The sequence below is a fragment of the Malania oleifera genome, chromosome 7, assembly GCF_029873635.1.
Source record: "Malania oleifera isolate guangnan ecotype guangnan chromosome 7, ASM2987363v1, whole genome shotgun sequence".
NCBI classification, from domain to species: domain Eukaryota; kingdom Viridiplantae; phylum Streptophyta; class Magnoliopsida; order Santalales; family Ximeniaceae; genus Malania; species Malania oleifera.
Genome location: NC_080423.1, coordinates 108198846 through 108217126, shown reverse-complemented (window position 1 = coordinate 108217126; position 18281 = coordinate 108198846).

The following is an 18281-nucleotide window of genomic DNA, read 5'->3' as shown; positions in this document are numbered from 1 at the left end:
TTTCTGAAATTTAGGGCTCGGGTGAGCGCCGCGGGTGTAATTTTGGGACCCGCAGGCAAAATTTGAAAAATTAAGTAGGGATATTAAATAATAGTTTAAATATTAATTTGAGGTATATGGAGCCTAAGGAAGGCTAGATGAGTATTATTTTGGAGAAATAGATTAATTAATCTGGGGAAAAATGTAAATTGCAGGAATTAAATTTCGGGCGCCAAGGGCGTGAAATTTTGGGTCCTAAGGAATTTCTTAATAGTCAGGTAAGGGAATAAACTAAAACAGTAATTTTTCATACAAATTATTATTGATTATGAGTAAATTTATTTTCAAAAAAACATATGTTATATTGTGTATTTCGAATGAAATGTACGATTGGGAAAATACTGCTATGATGATTAAAATGTATATGTATGTATGAGATGTAAATAATTCACGTTTTTAGAATATGAAGTATGACTTTTAACAGCATATGTGTGGCATGAATATTATTTTATGTGAAATGTATTATGATGTAAAAGATTTTACGAACCAAGCATGATTTCAGGCATTTATGAAAATATGAGTTATGTTGTGATGGTTTTGACGATTGTGTGATAAATGAGGTATTTTCAGTATATATATACCTGAAACAATTTTGGCGCGAGGCCATATATTTACGTTATCGGCACAAGGCCATATTTATGTTATTGGCGCGAGGCCATGTATTTATGTTATCGGCACGAGGCCGAATCTATGCTATCGGCACGAGGCCGTATTTATATTATTGGCGCGAGGCCATATTTACTATGATTTTGGCGCGAGGCCATATGTATGATTTCGGCGCGAGGTCGTATCTATGTTTTCGGCACGAGGCCGTAATGATGTTACGTATGATCATGTATTATATGTTTTCACAACCAGGATGTTAGTTTAGTTCAGACCAGGAGCTCGGTACCGTAGCTATGGGTTCATTTTGGCACAAAGCCTTATTAGTGCTACCGTCCCACGAGGGGATGGGAGATGGATAGTCGATGTGGCTTTCAGTAGAGTGTGGACGTCCACCTGGCAGTCCGGACCAGGGTGTGGCGGGCTCATCGTACTTACAGACATATTTGATTCGGCAGTGGTCGGCCAGCCATTGTCGGGTCCCGCCTTCGGGCTGCACAACCCATCATGGGGGGTAATACATGACACCAGCTAGCTAGTCATCCTGTGTTTATTTTTAGTACTACAGTTATAACAAATGATTTTATGTATGATATGAATTATTAACAGATGTGAAAATATATGTTTAACCAGTACGATATGATGATGTTTATGGAATTATGAAATGTACTATATACGTATAAATGCATTAAATATTCATGTTGCCACACAGCTGTATTTAGTTTATTTTCCCTTACTGAGAAGTGTCTCACCCCCAATATTATTACATTTTTCAGGAGTCCCTGAGAGACCGGCGGGTCAAGGCCGCCGTTGAGATTAGTGAGATTATCCCGTGAGGAGGGTAAGATTTTGTACTAGGGTTAGAATTATTTTGTGTTTCACCCTAGAGATATTTTGATGTATGTGAGGATGTATAGAATGCTCTGGTATTATATTTTATGATTGGATGTTTGAGATTTTATGTGTACTGCTGCTAGGTTTTCCGCTGTGTATGACAGGTGTCCCCGCTACCCACGGGTTCGGGTTGACCATTTTATTTATTATGTGATATTTTATGTTAAGAAATTGAGGGACGTTACACGTAAGACATAGTGGTAAGGCCCATTTGAGCAAACTGTTGGAGAATTAGTCCCATGAGGGAGAAGATGATTTCCGTTCAAGGGGGAGCAGTTGGAACTCACGAGTGGTGGAACTTTCGTTCAAAGGGAAGTAGTTGGAACTGTAACAACCTACTTAATTTATCATATAATAAAGCATATTTAATAACCAGGTCAACCCGAACCTGTGGGTAGCAGGGACACCTGTCATGCACAACGGAACCTAAGCAGCAGTAAATGCAAATCACATTCATCAACCATAAATTACATAATGCCAGAGTCTACTATATTCTGAAAGATACTGTGTTTATATAAACAATCTCCAAAATATCAAAATAAACCTAGGATCTTACAACAAAAATCTCCTGATCCTAGATCAGAACTTACCATTCTAGCAGGGAAGCTCAACTCACTCAGCGGCGACCCTGACCCGCCGGTCTCTCCGGGTTTCCTGAAATCATTTAATATTTGGGGGTGAAACACTTTTCAGTAAGGAAAAATAAACTAAATACAGTTGTGTGGCAACATAAATACTTAATGATAATATAGATATATAGTACAATCTTCAATCATTTAATAACTATAAAAGCGTATACTTTCATATTTCTAATAAATCATACTAATCATAACTGTCTAGTATAGCTAATAATACTGAAAACATACCCAGTGTCGTGCCCCGAACCCGCAGATGGGTCCCAGGGGTGAATATAGTAACCTAACCTGTCTCTATATCAATTCAAACATACATGATACAATACAATAAGAGGGTCCGACCCTGTGGGATACAAGGATGCCCTATACACATATACATATACATCCATACTCATCAGTCACGCAGCTAAAAATGCTTCATCTATCTATATAACATACCATACCAGAGTCTATACAAAGCTAGCATATACGAACCCATACAATACTAAGATATACAATCTCATAAGTACTGTACACACTCCGGGTGTCTACAAAAACCATCACGACAACCCGGTTACAAAATCTCATACCTAATAAGGTACTAACAGCAGCTAATGAAACCCCCACTTTCGATTTCTAGGATGCTAAATACAGCTACCTGATGGACCTGAAAACATTGTACATACATTCGGGGTGAGACACTTCTCAGTAAGGAAGAAAGCAGGTTATATCAGTGTGTGACATACCAGTGTTATTTTACGCAAAACATAACACTATACAATACGATACAGTTCGAAAACATTTCCACACAGTTCCATACAGTTTCAGTATTTTCGCAAATTCATTCCAGTACATACGATACCCAAAACATACGGTCAGTATCGTCACACTAATACGCAACTATGCTATGAAACCCAAAACTTCACAGCGATTACATTGCCAATACGATATAGCTCACACAAGTACGCAACTACTCCATGAATCCGAAGCCTCATAGTGATTACATTGTCAATACGCAACTACTCCATGAAACCCAAAATTTCACAGTGATTACATTTCCAATACAGTGTAGCTCACACCCCTCGGTGACCAGCCGGGATATGTAGTGATATTTCACACCCTCGGATATAAAGTCGGACACTCTCACCCACGGTTTTCACAAAACCTAGAATCATTTTGGAACTCACACTCTTATACATATCAGCGTATGGTAATTAGCCGCACAAATATCTGGAACAATTACATACAACCATACATTCCACAAATATTTGGTTTATGGAAAATCATATCGTTTTCCATTTCAAGTATACAGTTTATGCAAATATGGATAACATTCATCTCAATAATACAGTTTAAACAAAATAAACAGTTTTCTAAACAAAATAGAGATGATAGCCGAAATCCCCAAATTTTCCTGAAAACTGTAACTCGAAAATCCCGTATTTTTACCTGATAGATTTTCCCAAATAAGTTACCAAAACATACATACGATCGTAGTCTACAAGTTTACCGATCCCCATTTTGAAAATAAACTGATATAAACTGAATCCCCTTACCTTAACCCGAATTCCAATTAAGAACTCTACGGTCCCCAAAACTACGAACCGAGACTCCAAAACCTACAAACCTCAGTACAATACATGCTTACAATTCATACTACTACACATATTTTGAATCAGAAATGAAAACCGAGCCTTACCTCGATTTTAGCATGAAACCCAAAATCGCTCGAAACGAAATTTTGATCACTCGAAATGTAGAGAATCCTTCCTTGATCCTTGCGGTAAAGTTCGATTTATGAATCAGGCGACGAACGGAGAAGAAATCAAGAGGGAGAGAGAGAGCTTTGAGTTCTAAAGAGAGAAGGAGAGAAAATTAAGCTAACTTAGCTTGGAAGCAACCCTTTTGGATATTTATAGCCCTTTGACTCGGGTGAATTCATCGACGAATTGTTGTCCTCGTCGACGAGTCCACCATTACCTTTGTCGATGAGACAGTGGCCTCATCGATGAGCCGAGGTTCCAGATTTTTCCAAAAATCCCTCGAGATCTCCTCGTCGAAGAGACACTAATTTCGTCACCGAGAACAGAAGGGACTTCGTCGACGAACTCTGGCTTCATCAACGAAGCTTGCCCAAATTAGCACTTTACCCTTCTTTCAAATATTAAATCCACATACCACGGTTCGGGTCCTTACACCTAGGATGAATAGCTAGTTGATGTCATATATTACCCCTCATGACAGGTTGTGCAGCTCGAAGGCGGGACCCAACAATGGCTGGCGAACCACTGCCGAGAAAAAAATGTATGTAAGTACGATGGGCCCGCCACACCTTGGTCCGGATTGCCAGATGGACGTCTACAACTCTACACTGAAAGTCACATCGTTTATCCATCTCCCACCCCCTTGTGGGGTGATTAGCACCAATCTAAACATAGATATCTTATTTATAAGCTACGGTACCGTGCTCCTGAAACTGAACTAAACTAATATTCGGGTTCTGATAACATATAGTACATGATAATATAGCATTTAACATAAATGGATTGATAGCATTTTCTATAATTTCATAAATACGGCCTCGTGCCGAACATTTAATAAATACGGCCTCGTGCCGAAATCATACGTAAAACACGGCCTCGCACCGGCTATCAATCATAACCTTGCGCCAAATATCTCATACATATCATTCGGAATAAATAAATTATTTATCATGTACTTTAAAATCATAATGTTTTGCATTCTTTCATAATCTCTGAAAATCATACTTCATTCATGACATTGTCATATCATAATACTTCTCACGTAAAGTAATATTCATGTCACACATTTGTTGCATAAAACCATACATTATATTCTAAAATTATAATTTCTGACATCTCATACATATATATATATATATATATATATATATATATATATACATTTCAACATAATAACAGTATTTTCCCAAATGTGCATTTCCTTCGTAATATACAGATATAATACAGGCTTTCCTGAAAATTAATTTACTGATAAATAATAATAATTTGTATGGAAAATAACTGTTTTAGTTTATTCCCTTACCTGGTACTGAAAAGAAAACCCTCCTAAAAACCTACTCGTTCTACACCCGCAGGGTTCCCCTAGCAACACCCAGAAATCAACAACTCATAGAACTAAACTTCAATATTTTCACGTAAGTATCATTTCCTATAACTAAAAATATCAAATTTGGCATAAAAAGCCTTACCTCAACCCAGAGATGAATTTCAACTCGCTTTCACCAACGATTCGCTCCGGCAGATTTGGAGAGAACTTCCCAATGAGCGTCGTGGTGACCTCAGATCGTCGATCCAGCGAACGACGGAGCTGAAATTGAAAAGAGATGAGAGAGAAACCGAAGGGAGAGAAAGAGATATTTTTCTTAATTTTTTGCATTCAAATCTGGGTTTTGGCTATTTATAGGACCGGATTCGTCGACGAGACACGTCACCTCGTCGACGATTCCTATAGAAAGTTCATTGATGAACCTGCACCTTTGTCGACGAATTTCAGATTTCACCAAAATCCTCTCTCGGTATCTTCTCGTCGACAAGGCTTGTCTTCGTCGACGAGGCCCTCTTGTACCCTCGTCGACGAATCCCCTATGTTCGTCGACGAGGACCTAATAAATTTCCTTGGGTCATTACATCCCAAAGTGCAACGTCGTCGACTGCTTCCTTCTGTTACTATTTCCATTTCCCATCCTATAACATCCCTCAATTTCTAAATATAAAATGTCACATAATAGATAAAATGGTCAACCCGAACCCGTGGGTAGCGGGGACACCTGTCAAACACAGCGGAAAACCAAGCAGCAGTAAACATAAAATCTCAACATCCAAACATAAAACATAATACCAGAGTTTACTACATCATCAATATACTGTTTATGTATACAATCTCCAAAAATCAAAAACAACACTAGGACCATACAACAAAAAATCTCCTAGTCCTAGTTCAATGCTTACCCTTCTAGTAGGGAAGCTCCACTCACTCAACGGCGGCCTTGACCCGCTGGTTTCTCTGGGTTTCCTGAAAAATATGTTAATGTTGGGGGTGAGACACTTTTCAGTAAGGGAAAATAAACTAAATACAGCTGTGTGGCAACATGAACATTTAAAGTGCTTATACATATACAGTACATTTCATAACTCTGGAAATAATCATAATATCATACTGGATAATCATGTACTTTCATATTTGTTAATAAATCATAACATACATAAGCATCTGTTATAACTGTAATACTGAAAATATACCTAGAATGAATAGTTAGCTAATGTCATGTATTACCTCCCATGACCGGTTGTGTAGCCCGAAGGCGGGACCCGACAATGGCTGGCCAACCATTGCCGAATCAAATATGTCTGTAAGTACGATGGGCCCGCCACACCCTAGTCCGGACTGCTAGGTGGACGTCCACACTCTACTGAAAGCCACATCGACTATCCATCTCTCATCCCCTCGTGGAATGGTTAGCATTAATCTGACATAGATATCTGATCTACATATAGCTACGGTACCAAGCCCTGAACTGAACTAAACTAACATCCTGGTTGTAATAACATATAATACATGAACATACATAACATCATCACGACCTCGTGCCGAAATCATAAATACGTGGCCTCGCGCCAATATCATAAATACGGCCTCGTGCCGATAACATAAATACATGGCCTCACACCAATAACATAAATATGGTCTCGTGCTGATAACATAAATATGTGGCCTCGCTCAAAAATCATTTTTGGTATATATATTCTGAAAATACATCATTTATCATATAATCATCAAAACCATCACAACATAACTCATCTTTTCATAATACCTGAAAACATGCTTCGTTTGTAAAATCTTCCAAATCATAATACATTTCACGTAAAATAATATTCATGCCACACATGTGCTATTACAAATCATACTTCATATTCTAAAATCGTGCTTTTCTATCATATCAGACATATATGTACTTTTTAATTATCATAACAGTATTTTCCCAATCGTACATTCCATTCGTAATAAGCAGTTATAATATAAGCTTTTCTGAAAATAAACTTACTCATAATTAATCATAATTTATGTGGAAATTAACTGCTTTAGTTTATTCCCCTACCTGACTACTGAGGAAGCCCCTAAAATTTCCTAGCCTGACCCTCGTAGGATTTCCTACTCAATACCCTGAAACTCAAAACTCTCAGTATTAAACATCAGTATTTTCATGCGTACATCAATTCCTATAACTATCACAAAGTCAAATTTGACTTAAAAAGTCTTACCTCAACTCAGGGATGATTTCCAACTTCGTTTTCCCAACGATCCGCTCTGGCAAACTTGTGGAGAACTTCGCTAGGAGCGTCGGGGTAGCCTTAAATCTTCGATCCAGCGTAAAACTAGCCCAAAATTGAAGAGAGAGAGTGAGAGAGCCGAAGGGGAGAGAGAGAGAGTGGAAAGGAAGCTTCAAATGAAATAAAAATTGGATTTTTAGTATTTATAGATAGTAGAATTCGTTGACGAGCCCGACCCTCGTCGACGAGTTCTTCACAAATTTCATCGACGAAATCTAGTCTTCGTCGATGAAATTCAGTCGGCTCAAAACCCCCCTCTTGGTATTTTCTCGTCGATGAAATTCAGTCTTCGTCGATGAAGTCTACGGCCTCGTTCTGTTTCTGTTTCTATTTCCCTCTCTTTTTATTATTTAAATTCCATTATTATTCGGGTTGTCACACATCCTCTCTATTTAAATACCATTATTATCATTCGGGTCATTACAAGAACTCACAAATGAGGAAGAGATTGTTGAAAATTCCACTTGTAAGTTTATCCAACAATGGAAAAGTGAGTAAATGATGGGTGCTTATATGCATAGTTGGCCCAAGACCTGATAGGCTTAAGCTTTTGGGTCAAGTTGGTGCTCACCCCTATGTGTATCAAGCACACTTTTGGACTCCTCCGGTGTTAACACATATGTCACTCTCCGGGGCTTATTTTTTATTTTTAAAATTTATTCTAAAAAACATATAAGACTTTAAGAGAATTTTCCTTACCTGAAGCTGTTGAGAATTCCACTTGTGAGCTTGTCCCACATTGAAAAATTAGAGTGAAAGATGGGTGCTTATATACATGGTTGGGCCCAAGACCCAATAGGCTTAATATTTTGAGTCAAGTTGGTGTTCATCAATGTGTATCAAATCCACCCATGGGCACTTCTGGTCTTAACAAGTGGTATCAGAGTCAACGGTTCGTAACTCTAGGTGAGCAACATCGTAAAAAGTCGAGACATGAAACTAATTCTCTTGACGTACTAACAGTTGGAGAACCAAGTGTGTGGCTAAGACCAATAAAGATCATCTAGGCTGCGGATGGATCCGAATAGGGTAAAAATATGAGAGGTAGGATTGGTTTGAAGGCACGTGAAATGCAATCCGAGGCACGTATGGCGCCAGTGGTAAGGCCCACTTGAGCAACTATTGAAGAATTGGGCTTACTCCCAAAAGGGAGATGATTTTCATTCAAGAGCGAGCAGTTGGAACTCACAAGTGAGGGGGAGATTGTTGAGAATTCCACTTGTGAGCTTATCCCACATTGAAAAATTAAAGTGGATGATGGATGCTTATATACATGGTTGGGCCCAAGACCCAATAGGCTCAAGCTTTTGGGTCAAGTTGGTATTCACCCATGTGTATCAAGCCCACCCATAGGCTCCTCCGGTCCTAACAGAAGCTGCTGTTGCAATGGGTTCTCTATCCGAGTTAGAAAACCGAAATTATAAAACTTCAAATAACAAGCTGACCGATCATAATTAGGAAAAATGAATCATGAATAATCTATAAAAAAGATTCAGCTCAATCAGACAAGGAATCGAGACCTGATCGTCTAGATCAAGTTAATTGTACAAGCCTCCAATCCTGAAGTTGTTACTACAATGGTACTGCTGTCTGAACCACAAAATAAAAGATTCAAAACTCTAAATAACAATCTAACTGGTAAAATTAAAAGGGATTAGTCACACAAAATTTGTAAAAATTTCAGCTTAATCGGCGGAGAAATCACTAGTCGATTGTCTAGATCAAATTGATTGCGTAGGCACCTCTAATCCTAAAACTGCTGCTGCCATGAGGCTGATTTCCAAGACACAAAATGTGACCCCCCGAACTCGCCAAGTGGGGCCCGGGTGCCACATGTTCCAATCACCCGTATCTGATACCATAATTAACATGCACGCAACGGAACATAAATAAATAACCTCAAATAAATACCAAAGTTCTATATAACAACCCAAAAACGAACACTACAACATCTAGATATCTGTATCCACAACCAGTATTTAAAACATATTTCAGTACAAATATATCTGTATATATATATATATATATATCAGTATCTCACAATACCCGAAAAAGAAACCACCAAAAATAATCCCATCCTAGGCCTTCAAACTCAATCTCCAGAAGAACCTGAAAAATTGTTAATCCACTAGAGTGAGACACTTCTCAGTAAGGGTGGGATAAATTATAATAGTGTGTGATAAATGAGTTTTAATATTTATATATCAAAATAAACTGCTTTTCATATAACATCAATAACAACTGAGAAAACGTACCATTAATAACATCACTGACATCTAATATCATACACACATCCAATATGCACAAGTATATAATTTTTATGCAGGCGGAAATCCCTAAGGATAGGGAAGATTACCCGCCCATACAAGTAGTTTTCCTCTGCTCTAGTACTAAAAACTACCTACCAGAGCACTCACCTTACTCAGTAAGCCCTCAGGTGGAGAATTATCTCGCCGTCAGTATACACATCTTTATTATTTTAAAGGCGAAGGTTTCCATGGATCGGGATGTCTACCCGCCCATACAAGTAGCATCCCTTTGCACTGATACCAAAAAACTACTTAGTAGAGCACTCGCCTTTCTCAACAAGCCTCCAGCGGTATGTTTACCCAATCACATGCACACACATGCATTCACAATAGCTATACCATTATTATTATGCTATAATTAAATTCACATGCGCACAACACATCCACACAGGAATCATGCATCTCATACTGTGTCTTCCAATGTCCTCAATACGTGGCCCACACAAAGCAACTACATACATATCAGTACATGGCCCACACAGACACCTATATACTTCTTATCTACACGTGGCCCACACATGCACCACTACCCATATAGGGTATATAACATGGCCCACACAGGCACCACCATCCACACGTGATACATAACATAACCCACATAGGTGTCATTATCCACACAGGATACATAACATGGCTCACACAGGCGCCATTATCCACACAGGATATAACGTGGCCCACATAGGCACCACTCCAGCTTCCGCAACACGTGGCCCACATAGACACCACTATTCACCAGTATCCAATCCCCATAACCTACCCGTCGTATATCAGTAGAACAAGCTCCTCGACCTGCCAATGTCCTACCCCATATAAATGACAATATGACGAGCTCCTCGACCTGCCAACGTTATATCATGATTTATATCTAGGCAACATAACAACATCCTCATGCCAACATTATACTGAGATGCATACGAATAACCACACCAGCTAGTTCACATAAACGCATCAATGCATTACCACACAGGTATCCAACAGATCAATACATTCCCACACAGTAGCCCAATAGATCAATACATTTCCATATGCAAATTCAAATACTACAATAATTCATATTCAATTTATTAGGAAAAATTGTTCTCATGTCACACGAATTTAATATCATATGCAATTATCTCAAATTTAAATCTTAAACAAAATCATCATTTTCCAGTACTCAAATTGTTTTAAACAAATCATATAGATAAATAATAAATTTCATATACTCGTAAATAACTAGTTAACCTTAATAAAATACAGACATAATTTTATTCCCCTTTACCTAGTTTCCTAAACCACGTCTGCATGGTTCCTAAAATTATACCCGCAGCACTTACCTGAACCCTGATTCAATTAAATCAACCTCAATAAAATATTATTTTAACTTTTCCCAATTTACAATAATTAAATAACAATTAATTTCTAAATAACCCATTTATTCTAATTTTGGGGTTATGCCTACAACAACCCCACGAGAAATCTGCTCCGCTAAACTTGTAGAGAATCATCCCTAGATTCTCGTGGTGGTGTCCAATCACCCATTTGGCTTAAAATTTAAGAAAAATTGAGGCAAGAATAAGAATTTGTCTTATCCTAGGAGATATGTCTACGTTGCTCCTATGACAAATCCACTTCAGTAGAAATGTCGGTGGCGTAGAATGAAGTCTAGTGGTATTTTAAGATTTTCAATTGGACGAGAATCCGCCGCGAAATCGTAGAGAGAGAAGGAGTGGAGAGCGTGAGTGCGAGAACCTGAGAGAGTTTTTTTTTTCCCCCTTTCCTTCATGTTCTGTCGCGTGAAAACTTTTTTTGTTTTCTCCTGTCTGTTTGTTCCAGGACGCTTAGCCACTAAGCTTTATTTTCTTTTCTTTTCTTTTTCTTCTTTCCTTTATCCCTTACTTTATACTTTTATATACACTTATATATATATATATATACCCACAATCCCTAAATTTCTTAATTTAATTAATTTTATTAATAATAATTAATTAATTATTATTAATAATAATTTTTTTTGTCGTTACACAAAATCACATTTTAAAAGCTATAAAAAACAATCCAACCAATCAAAATTAAAAATTATATACAACTTGTTAATAATTTAATTCAATCGGATTAGAAATTGCCACCCAATCGTATGGATCAAACTGGCAGCATAGGCACCCCTATTGCGGTAATGAAGCTGTTGTTCGAGTTGAAAAATCGAAGCTTTCCAAGCTTCGAATATTAATCGGACCGTCCAGAGTAAAGAAGGATGAGTCAGACACCACCTATAAAAATATCAGTATAATCGGATGAGAAATCACCCTACGATTGTCTAGGAAACACTGATTGTGCATGCACTCCCAATCCTAAATTTTCAAGAAAAAAACTTACTTTTTTCTCTCTCTCTTTTTCTTAACACGAAATTCTTCTTTTTTTTTTCCTACGCTCTTCTTCTATTCTTTCCATGTCCCTTTCTTGCTTTCAAACTTCTCTATTTATAGGCTCTAGGAGTGATTTGATTAATAAATCAAATTCAAATCAAACAATCAAAATAAAACTAATTTGCTAAATCAAGTTGATTAATCAAATTTATTTTTCAATCAAGCCTTATTAGCAAATCAATTTTAAATTTTGATTTTTGCACATGTCTTTGATTTTATTTATTTATTTTTTTGCAAGTCCAAATTAAAGATTCCAGATTGCTAGCCCACTTTCATTTTTCCTTTTTTTTAATAAAAAAATTTCTAATGTAAAATATATTTTTCTTTTTCTATATTTTTTGTATTTTTTTTTTATGAAATGAGAAAAACTTTATTTATTTATTTTTTGTTGTTGTATAAGACCCTAGACAATTTAGGGTGTCTAAAAAATCATTGACGATACGTTTTGGATCGGTGATCAGATGGTTTGGTTCAGATTAGCGATTTAACTAATTTTAAGGTAGAGTAGAAAAAAAAAATACAAAGAAATATGTGTGAGAATTTTTACCAAACATAATAATATATGTTACGGTGAAAACACTACTTAAACTAGTGTTATTCAAGTTAAATCTATTAAATTAATACACTTTTCTATAAATAAGAAAAAACAATATTATCAATGTTAGTATGACTAGCACCATAAGTCCTTTGCAATTTTCAATTTTATATTGATAATATAATATAAAAAAGGGTTTCAAAACTAATTAAAAAGTATTATGCCTATTTCTAACACTCACATTATTAACCACATAAAAAAAATACAAAATATATTTATCATCCAAAATAACTAAAACATCAAATCTACAAATATTACTATAATAGAAATAAAATTAAAAATATAAAAATTAAAATATTTCAAAATACATAAGCCCATCATGTGATCTAATGCAATTTTTTTTATAAGTTTTGAGTAAAAGTAGATTATATAGACACAAACAGTTTGGGTTGGATCACATGGATTTAACCCTAAACTTGTCAATCGTTCTTTACAATTGGGTTATGTAAAATAAGTTTTTTTTTTTTTTTTTCACTAAGAGAGGGCGCACCTCCGTTTATTTATTAATAAACCTTCACTTTTGGCAGAGAAATATCGTGGTTATAAGATAAGCGAAAGGGAGATTATAGAAAAATAAAATAAAACTCTCCCAAAAACAACACCAATAACCAACCAAATCAGGATAACAAAACTAAACAAAACTAACAAAGAAGATAGAGACACAAAAACAACCATAAAAAAATCAAAATTCACCAAACAAAACTCGAGGGCTGAACTAATGACGAACAAAAGTGATACCCTACCTATCCATCCGAAGAATACCTTTCAGATAACGTGTTAGAAGATGTTGTTCTTCGTAGATTACATTGTTTTCCATTTCTCATTCTTTAGTAAGGAAATCAGATGCACTATTACCTTCCCTATATTGATGTGTCACTATGACATTCACTCCTTCTAACTCCACTACGAGTTCCTCCCAAAAATCCCAAAGATACCACAAAGTATATCTACCTTTCCGAAACCAATCAATTACAATTTGTGAGTCACTTTCAATAATCACATTAAAATAAATCATTTGCACAAACGAATTTCTTCCCTGATTGCTTTTAATTCCGCACTGTTGTTCGTACCATTACCAAAATATCTTGAAAAAACTGCTTTTGTCATGTCATGGCAATCTCGAATAATTCCTCCACCTCCTGAAGTACCCAGATTGCCCCTACAGCTCTCATCACAATTAAATTTTATCCATCCTGCTGGAGGTTTAACCCATGAAATAATTTTTTTTAGGTTTGTTGCTAACTCCCTGATGCTTAATTTGAAACTCGTTCAAAATCATAATGTCCGACTTCTTCAATTTTTGAAAAGAATTTGTGCTCGTAGCTATAATACTAACCTACAATTGACCACTTCTCCATATCTATTCTGCACTTTGATAAACTTCTTTCATTCTTGCTTTACATCTTCGATTCCAAAGGCACCACGTAATCAAACACAGAATTAGCCTGATTAAAATACCTTTAATAGACGACTTTCAAGCATAGTGTGTTAGGAATATACGAACAAATTCCCGAAACCTGTGAGAAACAAATAGAGAAAGAATAATGCCAAAGAAAAATTCAATCACACGCACAAGACAATATTTACGTGGTTCGGCAATTTTGCCTACGTCCACGGAGTTGCAGGGATTTCAATATTATCAGGAAGAAAGCACAGAGAGTGTGGCGATACAATTCTCTCGCTCTCGTTCTCTCTCACGGATACAACCACTAAAGGCCCAAGCCTTCGCTTCATGGACTAAGCCTTAGGATAGAAATCTCTTATTAAATAGAGATCGGGTCGTCATCCAAATCAAAACATAACTAGGCTCCACAAAAGCCCAACATAGTGGAACCAATTTGCTATTCTATTTTTTCAGGGAAGGGATTGTTGGAAAGGAATCCCCAACACCACACTAGTTTGACGCCAAACCTCTGAAGCCACATTTCCTAAAGAAACAATATGATCAATGTTTTCCTGACTTCTCTGTACACAGCAATCACAAGCCGAAGTCATTGATATTCCTTTGGCCTGAATTCTATCATTTATAGTCAAACCATCTAAACTAGGCTCTGCATAAACACATTGAGATTCTTCTGAGTAATAAAGAATGCCAAAACTAGTCATTCCACATAAAATTATCACTTCTACTCCTCACTGTCTTCCAAGCCATTTTTGTAGAAAAATTACCGTCAAGGGCAAGCTTCCAAACGAAAATATCCTACCCATTTTTACCAGCCGGCACCTGATGCAAAATGAGTATTTGCTAACTAGTCCATCATTTGAAACCAATTTTTAAAGTTGGTTCGATTCAAGTTGGTTGGGTTAAACAGATTGGTCAAGTTGTTGAACATCCCAATATGATATGGGTGAAAAAGTGAAGATGGATTACTCCCGCTGTGTAGTCAAATTTTAGTAAACACTTGCAATTGACCATTCAAAAGAAAATTTAATGTCATGATTAATTGCTCATCAATTACATGACTTTTATACTAACGACTAAATTCGATTTACTTCTCTCTCTCTCTCTCTCTCTCCCCATTCTTATCTCCATTCCAAGTGAAAATTTGCATGTGCAAAACACATTAATAGCATTAAAATACAAGTGAGATCAATAGTCACCTATAATTATTGTGATTATCTATAAATTCACAATCAAAAATTGACTTTTAATTGAGAATTTTAAAGCAGTGTTGGGGGTATGAATTTTGATTATAAATTTAGATTTGAATAGATATAGGCAAATTTTAATATAATTATATATTATATTTTATTCAAATTCAATATAAATTAAAATCCAAACGTCTCTCCGGACATAAGATAAAATACAAAGATCGAACTGATTATAATAATTTTCATTGAAATACACACCATTTTGAGTTATCGTTATTATAATTCACGATACTAAATTCTCTTTAACACATGATCTTGAAAATTTACGGAGTGAGAAGTGGATTGTTAGCCTTACCATGATCCCAAGAGGGGGGGTGCATTGGTACTTTTAAAATTAATCCCCTAGGTTAGTATCCTAACAGCAGTATATTCACAATCTTATGGTCAATCTAATGCAGGTAAAGTAAATCAAGTGTAATATATACCAGAAATTAAATGACACAATTTTATTAACTACGCATGCACCAGAAAGCAATAAAGAGGAGTGACACGCAGAAATGTTATCCAGGTTCGGCCAATTGCTTATGTCCCAGCCTTGGTTAACAAGCACAAGGATTACCATTATAATTGCTCACTTAAACGGGTGGAGCGGCACCTAAATAAATCAGGTCAATTAGCACAGGGCTGACCTCAATCTTTACAACTAATCCGTACCGGGCTGAATTACCGCCCCCTCAGGCCACGCTTGGAAACACTCAGTAAGTTCACAACAATGAAATTGGTACAATGATTATACTTTCATATAAAGCAGATGTGCACCCAATGTTAGCAATCACATATACCACCAAATGATATAATGAAGTAAGTTCAAAGTGGTCTTAGATGTCTACTCTCAAATATTTATACAATTGTTGTAATGAGTGCGTGAGAGTGCAAACAATATGATCTTTGTATCACAAAATATATATTATATCACAATGCTCAAACAAATATATTAGCAATACTTCAGATATCTCAACAAATGATATTTTTCAATATATAAGCCTCAAGAGATGTATAGATTTTATTTGCAAAAACGAGTTTGATCTTTGTGTTCAAAAATAATATCACTCAAGGAATATTGCAACAAAGATCTTTAACACATAATCAAATATCTCTTCAAAAATTTCTCAAAATGAAACATACTAGATACTTGAAAATGATTTGAAAGTATTTAAGCAACCAAAATCAAATACGAACTTCTTAAGATATTGCAATGATTATGCAATACTCAGAAGCTTATACAAAGTCTTCTTAGGATAGACTTACCAATAAAGTCCCCTAAGAACACTCGAGGTTTTGCTCTCAAATAAAATAGTATCAAACAAGCATAATCTTGAGAGAGCAAACCTTATAGAACAACAACACTCCAATCAGACTTAAAAAAGGATTTTTGATAATATGGTAACTCGTAAGGTAAGAATGAGTGCAGGATATTTGGAAGTAGAAGAGAGTGATTTTTAAATTCAGAGAAAAATCTTTAATTGAGTTTGCTAGTCTTGTTGCTAATTATTCCAAATGAAGGGGTATATATAGACTTCCCCCTGATTATGGCCGTTAAGGACATATATGTAATTATTATAAAAGTTTTAATATTATTTAATTAAAATTTTCCCGTTTAAAAATATTAACCGCGGTAAAATATTTGGAACAACCCGAGAGCACCGGTCAACCGAGTTGCTTTAAGTTCAGTCGACCGGACATTAATTGAACTACAAGTTCGGTTGACCAGTCATGGAAGTCCAAGGGCGATTTTTTCATTTAACGTGGTTCGGTCAACCGGAAACCATTTGAACTAGATAGTTCGGTTGACCAGATGGTTAAATTCCACACGTGGGAACTCGGTTGACTAGGGCATTGTTGTGCATTTTGGGCACGGTCGACCAGATGGTCAATGAGTTGACTCCTAGGGAGTTCCGTCGACCGGGTATATATGAATTAGGTAAGTTCGGTCGACTGGGCTATGGTCAATTTGTTGACCCGGTCGAGGTTCGGTTGACTGGGAGGATTTTGTACTTGGGAGTACGGTCGACCAAACATGTAATTTTCATACATTTTGGTTCTTTTCAATTTGTGCAATCACCCTATTCAAATGACCATACATATATGTATACATGAGTGAGTATCCTAGGATCATTTCTAAATTCTTTTTAGTTTGACCTTATTTATCAAATCATGCAGGTGATGCGTGTAATTATTACAAGTCAAGCTCTATTTACTATTACAAATCTTTTAAATAATAATGAAATAAAATACAACATATATTGGGTCTTCAACTTCAATTTCTCTTCGTGCTATCATTATGATTTGCCAATTAGAATACCTACACATAACCTCAAGCATGCATAAAATATAATAGGTATTTGTCATTATCAAAACCGGACGTGATCTATAAGGTCAACATGGATAAAGTGAGAATTGATCGACCTCTAGATCTTATAGACATGAAAGCTTTGATACCATGCCAATGCTAGAAATAATTTGTTGATCTAAAAATTTAATCTTAATAAAAACTGAGGCCCGTGAGTAATTAATTTTAATCTCCTTCGCAAAATATGTATGTTTGTGTGTCTATATCAGCTAACAACCTACTATAAAGGGACTTGACAAAAGTGATTTTTGTATACGAATAAGATATGTAGTGGTTTGCAATTGTCGATCCATAAAACTTTTACAAACAAACGTAATGAATAAATGGATAAGTACCAATTTATAAAATCAAGTTACATAAAACTCTAAACTTGTTCGGTGAAGTTTCAATAATGAGTGAATAATGACACAACTAATTGAATACCTCGTGCATTATACGATCGGTACAC